Source organism: Sturnus vulgaris, unplaced genomic scaffold (assembly GCF_052056855.1).
Source record: "Sturnus vulgaris isolate bStuVul1 unplaced genomic scaffold, bStuVul1.hap1 Scaffold_194, whole genome shotgun sequence".
Classification (NCBI taxonomy): domain Eukaryota; kingdom Metazoa; phylum Chordata; class Aves; order Passeriformes; family Sturnidae; genus Sturnus; species Sturnus vulgaris.
In genome coordinates this window covers 479,727-485,788 of record NW_028276164.1, presented here as the reverse complement: position 1 = coordinate 485,788, position 6,062 = coordinate 479,727, and the positions used below count along the sequence as shown (strand labels likewise).

At 47.1% G+C, this 6,062-nt stretch overlaps 1 long non-coding RNA gene across 1 annotated transcript; it reads left to right on the top strand.

Annotated features, from left to right (window-relative positions):
- Positions 1-1,667: 1,667 nt before the first annotated feature.
- Positions 1,668-5,814, top strand: LOC148218169 (uncharacterized). The gene is made up of 2 exons (XR_015800541.1): positions 1,668-2,137; positions 4,211-5,814. It is a non-coding gene; the product is annotated as an uncharacterized LOC148218169 (long non-coding RNA).
- Positions 5,815-6,062: the final 248 nt, after the last annotated feature.

Here is a 6,062-nt window from a genome sequence, read left to right as displayed (position 1 = left end):
GATTTTTGCTTTGTTATGTTAGCAAATGTTATCCATACATTTTCTCTAGGTGTGTGCTCCATTGGAAAAGCATTTGTGTAAACAAAGTTAGTAAGCGTAAGCAGTGTGATGAGTATCATTTTCGTTGCTTACGTGGCTTCTCCCTCCTGTATTTTGGATTGTCTGCTGCTATGTGCCACTGCTTTACCTTTTCTATGCACTGGTCTAATACTTCTTCAGGGTCGGTACCTGGCTTAACTGGTCCTACCCGAGGGAAAGGTAGATATGGCACTTTAGTCATGCACCTGGCAGCAACAATGCAAGATTTTGCAGTGATTTTCTGCCTCCAGAGCCAATTAGTTACTTCCCACCGGGCCCAAGCTAACATAAGCTGTTCTGGTGCTTCATATACATTCCGGACTTGTACAAATGGTACTCCTGCTTCCCCCTCTAATGCTGCACCCCAGCTTGAGCGTCTTTGGTCTTTCCTTTGACACTCTTGGCACCACAATTTATATACTGCTCTTTGTCTTACCCATGAGCAGTCCCCACAGCCCCCACACTTTAGAGCCACCCAAGCTTCACACCACGCTTTCCCACACGCGCAACAAGGGCGACCGTTAAGGCGTTCTTCCCGGTAGGCGTGATACTCGATCCACTCCACCCAGTTCGGTGGCGGCCGTTGTAGTGCTTTGCGGACAGCACGTTTATATGGTGCTAGTTTTTGTAAATAGGGCCGTAAGGTCACCGTCAACTTCTGTTGTATCCGCTCTCGGTCGTCTGGAGCTAATGGTGTCCTCAGGAATCTTTCCACCAACTCGCTCATTTAGGATGGGTTTCACCCACCTAGCAGGGACCCAAACTGTTCCTGTGGGAGTAGAAACACAAACATAACCTCTGCCCCAGTATATTACCTCAGCAGGGCCATTCCATATCCCTGTTTTTGGATCCCGGTACTTTACCCACGCTTTTTCGCTTTCTGCCTTGTTACCTTCCCTTTTCCCTCTATGCCTAATTGCAGGCGGCTCTGACTCTTCCCCAAACACACACAAAAAATTTATAACATAAAGAACCTTAGCTAACCTTTTTTGTGGATCATCTATGGATTTGTGCTTGAGTAGGTACTGTTTAAGTGTCCCATTGGCTCTTTCTACTATGGCTTGTCCTGTGGGTGAGTGTGGTACTCCTGTGATGTGTTTGATTCCCCAGAGTCTCATGAACTGGCTTACTCTCTTGCCGACATAGGCTGGTCCATTGTCGGTCTTTATTTCCCTAGGCATTCCCATGACTGCAAAGCAACTTGTCAGGTGCCTTATCACATGGATTGCCTTTTCTCCTGTTTGTGCTGTAGCCCAAATGTACTTGCTGTAGGTGTCTATTGTGACGTGCACATATTTGAGTCTACCAAATTCTGCTACGTGTGTAACGTCCATTTGCTAAATTTCATTACTTTCCAGACCCCGAGGATTTACCCCACACCCAAGACCCACCCCGCTATTATGATGACTGCAGGTGGGACAGGCTCTCACTATTGCTTTAGCTTCTTGTATGCCTATTTTGAACTCACGCACCAATCCCTTAGCATTCTGGTGAAATCGTGTGTGTGACTCTCTCGCCTCAATCCCCCTATCATCTGCTACATTCATAACCAATCTATCTGCCCTGGCATTGCCTTCACCCATGCCTACATCCCACTTGTGGCTTCTGATGTGTATGATACAATAAGGCTTAAACCTTGCTCCTACTGCTCGCTTTAGCTGCAGCAAGAGTTCATAGAGTCTTTTGTTTTGCACCTCTTTCACAGAGGCGTCCTCAATTCTCTGTGCTACTCCTGCAACATAAAATGAATCAGTGACCACATTCAAAGGCCCTTGCAGTTCACTAAGTGCCCACACAACAGCAAGCAATTCCAATGTTTGTAAACTGTCCTCTGGAGCAGCGTCTATTAACTGCTTTTTCCATCGAGGGCCTTCTTTCCAGGTGATGGCTGCCCTCCTCGATTTCTTTCCGGCATCTGTGAATGCTGTGATAGCACCTGCTATCGGTTGTTCCGATCGTGTTGGCTTTGATACCCAGTCCCAATTTCCTAACCACTGAAGATGACGTGGTGTCAGCGGTCCTGTGTTGACTGCTGCTCCAGCTTCCAGCAAAGCCGTTTGTAAGTCCTCAGAGTTGAGGAGGTACCAGTCTAAGTCCTCCTTTTTCATGGGTAGGTGGATTGCGGTCGGGCCTGTTCCGGTGATTTCCAGAATCCTTACCCGACCCTTACGAATCAAGGTAGCTACTTGTTCGATTTTTGTACTGATTGTCCTTTTTGCTTGTAAAGGTGGAGTTATCCACTCCAGTACCTGTATCTCCCCCGTTTTCTTTTGTGTCTGTGTAAGTGCTCCAAGTAGATGATCAGGAGTATTCCAAATGGTGAGGTTTATAGGTAATGATACATCCCGGCGGGAGACAAATCCTTCATTGACGCAGCGAATAATACCATTGAGAGCGTCTTTTTGTTGTGGTGTCATGGTTACAGGTGTGGTTGGATCGGTCCCCTTGAGCATTGGCCTGAGGGACTCTAGCAGAGAGTTGGGTATCCCAACAATTGGTTTGAGCCACTGTAGATCTCCTAGTAAGCGTTGTGCTTCATTTAGATTGGTGATTTTTGTTGCAATTTGAAGTTTTTGCGGCCGTACGATTTGATTTGTAATAGTCCATCCTAGGTACTTCCATGGTGTAGATTGCTGTATTTTTTCTGGAGCTATCATGAGAGATGCTTTTGCTAAGGTGTTTTGAATTTCCTGCATTTGGGCATCTGTAAATGCTGTTTTCTGGGCAAACAGGATGTCATCCATGTAGTGGTAAATAATTGTGTCAGGCCATTTTAGTCTTAGGGGTTGCAAGGCCGCATCAACATATAATTGGCACAAAGTAGGCGAGTTTTTCATACCTTGTGGGAGAACAGTCCATTCATATCTTTTGTCAGGTTCCCCCCTGTTAATTGCCGGTAGGGTAAATGCAAATCTTTTTGTATCCTGGGGGTGTAAGGCTATAGTAAAAAAGCAGTCCTTTAAATCAATAATTAAAAGAGGCCAATGTTGTGGGAGCATGGCTGGATTGGGAAGTCCCGGTTGTAATGCTCCCATTGCTTCCATTTGATCATTTACTGCTCTTAAATCATGCAAAAGACGATATTTCCCTGATTTCTTTTTGATCACAAAAATGGGCGTGTTCCATGGGCTTGTGGAAAGTTTTAAATGTCCTTGTTGAAATTGTTCTTTCACGAGTTGATGTGCTTGTATTAGACTTTCCCTTTTTAGAGGCCATTGCTTAACCATTACCGGTTCATTGGTAGTCCAGGTGATTGGGATTGGGAAAGTCCAAGCAATGGCAATTACCCCAAAGGGTGCTCATTGGATAAAACAACTCCAAGTTGAGCTAAAATGTCCCTTCCAATTAGATAATGTACCATGGGCGGTAATGCAACTACTGATAACACAGTTACCAAGTCCTGCCCATCTATAGTAACCCTTATTGGGGGCGTTTTCTTTGCGAGGGTGAACCCTCCGACGCCCGTCACAGTATCCGTGGTTTGTAGTGATGGCCAATCACAAGGCCATTTTTCTGGAGAAACAATGCTGGTATCTGCTCCAGTATCTAAAAGTCCCATCATTTTTATTGTACGTCCTGCATAGGTGAACCTCACCTCCTTTTTAGGTCTAGTATTGAGATCCATTGTGAGCAGAGCAACACCAGAGGACCCAAAACCTTGGTCTTTGCGCGGAATTTGTGTTTGTGGTTGAATACCTTGGCTCAACTGTGGAAGTGGAATAAATTGAGCAATACGTTGATTTGCCTCAATCGTTAGAGGAGGAAAAGGAGTATAGACTATTATTTGTATTTCCCCAGTGTAGTCTGCATCGATGACACCTGGTAGTACAAACAGTCCTAAAATGGAGCTCGATGAGCGTCCCACTATTAGTCCTCCAAAAGCTTGTCCTTTAATAGTTACCGGGCTTTGTATTCCAGTTGGGACTTTAGCGGGGCGTGTTGTTAATAATGATGTTTTTATTGCGGCTGCCAAGTCGAGTCCCAGGCTCCCTGTTGTGGCTGGTTGCAGACAGGAGATGGCGCTGATGTTACGGCGGCTACTTGTGTCTGGGCGCGGCTGCCGGGCGCGCTCCGCCTGGAGTTTCCCGATTGGCGGCGACAAGCTGACGTGTTGTGGGTGTTGTTTTGGCAGTTCTGGCACCACACTCCTGAGGCTCGGCAGTCTCGTCGAAAATGGCCTCCGTTTCCGCATCTAAAGCATCGCGTTGAAGGAGGTCGGCGGTTGTTCGCTGTGGCCGGTGCTGCTGTGGAAGCACGGAGCGGGGCAAGAGCAGCTAGTACCTGTGACTGTGTGGACTCAGCTTGTTTCTGCAGCCCTAAGCCTATTTTTTTTAGTGCATTAATTAAGAAAACTTGTGACCCTGATGGCTGCAGCGCCATTCTTTCTAATGCCTCTTCTATCGTCCAATTAGCTCCTAGAGTTGACAATACCCTCTTTGTTGCCTCATTGCTATTTTGTAACGCACATTGCTTTAACATCGCCCCTCTCATATACTCTGGAACTCCTGCCCTATCAATAGCAGCGGTAGCCTTATCTACAAAGTCCCCAAAGGATTCCTCCCTTCCTTGCTTTATTCCCATATACATGGGTATACCTGAGCTATCTTTCACCTGATCAATAGCGGTTCTTACGATACGCATGGCTTCTCTAACCCTGTCGGCCCCCGGGAGTAACTGAGTTTCTGACCTGCGGAATGCGCCTACTCCCATTAACTCATCTGCTGTAATTCCGGCTAAGGGATCACCCTGACCTCTTTGTACTGCAACTGCCTCGGCAACAAGAGCTTGCCAGTGAGCATTAAATAGCATTTGCTGATGTGGTGTGAAAATTAATTTTGCTATGCTTTTTAGATCATTTGGCAGTAATAAATATGTGTCAAATAGATAGTCTAGCATTTGCTTGGCTGGCTCGCTGCGAAAACCGAACTGACTCACTGTCTGCCGTAACTGTGCTAGCAACTTCCAATCAAGTGGTTCATACTCTCCCACTTGTACAGCTTGTCCTTGTTGGTTTACTCCCTGTGTGTATGTTACAGGAAAGGTCCAGACTTTGACTGCACTCACAGCGGCGTCATCCCCAGTCTCCAGGCCGTGTCTAGCTAGCATATTCCATGCCTCCCTCCTCTGCCTTGCCACTTCCCCCCGCAGGTCGCTTTCCGCCCTAGGGACAGGATTTGGCTCACTGGCAGGTTTAGGGATGCTAGGTTCAGGCCGACAAGGGGATTCTACGCCGCAAGGTTGGGATATTTCGCTCTCTGCAATTACCTCCTCTGCTTTAGCAGCATTATTTCCCAGTTCTTCTGAGGGGGGTGCAGAGGGCCAAGTGCAACTAGCTCCATCGGCCATTCCTGCCGTGTCTCTAAGAATAGGTATTTCAACCCTTCTTGTGCTTGGTGCAAGGGGCTCATTATCACCATACTGAGCATTTCTTTTATATGCTTCTACTGCCTGCTGTGCCGCCCTTTTCTCTGCCTGTTGCTTTAAGAGCGCGTTATGAACTACTTGCCAAATTTTTCCTAACTTTTTTGCTGTCTTATCATCTCCTAATACTGCCTCCCACAGTACATCTCCTAACTTACGCCACTCATTTAACTCATGCACACTATGAGGGTTAGTGAATAAGCCTTTAGCAGAACCCCAGGCTAACAACCCCGGTATGTCCTTCCTGGGATTAAGCTCTTTTAGCCCTAACTTATCTATATGTGCTATAAATAAATCATATGCTGCTTGCCTGTCCATTTTTTACCGTCGGCGCCGTTGCAACTCTCCGGCTTCGGCAGCACGTATGGCCCAGGACCACCTCTGTAGCTCCTGAGGGTGTCTTTCCTACGTCGTTTGACACCGACCCGGTTGCAGCAGGCCCCAAGCTCAACTTAACCAACCGTGGCGCGTTCTCCCCCGTTTTCTTTTTTAGCGACGGAGGCACGCGTCGGGGTCACCATTTGTCGGAGAAGGGAGACACGGACACCAATTCGGTCATCTGC